We start from the raw sequence: 507 nt of genomic DNA, 5'->3' as shown, positions 1-507 counted from the left end.
GAAAAAAAAAAGAAAAAAAGATAAAAACAAAAACAGAACAATACAAAAAAAGCAGAATGTGATCAAATATGATCAGGCTAGTGCATAGATCAGCTCCACACACTAGATTTTGGGCGTATTTTGGTCTGTTAGAAAAAAGTGCCTCCTAAAATTTTAAAGGAAGAAAGACATATATGTACAAAATAAGGATTGATACAATGAAGGGATAGAAGATGACTGTAAAGATGAAAATTATAAAAGATTTTATAAAAGGACTTGATAAGATAAGAAGTTTGAAAAAAGAAAGAAGATTGAAAAAAAAAAGAAAAAAGGGAGAGAATGTGATCAGGCAGGAGACTAGAACAGAGCCATACACTAGTGACTTAGGGTATATTTTTATCTTTTAGAAGAAACTGTATCTCAAAATTTTAAAGAGAGAACAACTTATATATATATATATGCCAAAAATAAGGGTAACTACTATGAAGGGATAAAATATGACTCTAAAAATGAAAACTAAAAAATGCT

The sequence above is a fragment of the Callorhinus ursinus genome, unplaced genomic scaffold (genome assembly GCF_003265705.2).
Source record: "Callorhinus ursinus isolate GAN/ISIS: 27379988/994484 unplaced genomic scaffold, GSC_fseal_2.0 scaffold14, whole genome shotgun sequence".
Classification (NCBI taxonomy): domain Eukaryota; kingdom Metazoa; phylum Chordata; class Mammalia; order Carnivora; family Otariidae; genus Callorhinus; species Callorhinus ursinus.
The sequence above is the reverse complement of the archived record's forward strand: the minus strand, read 5'-3'. Positions refer to the sequence as shown.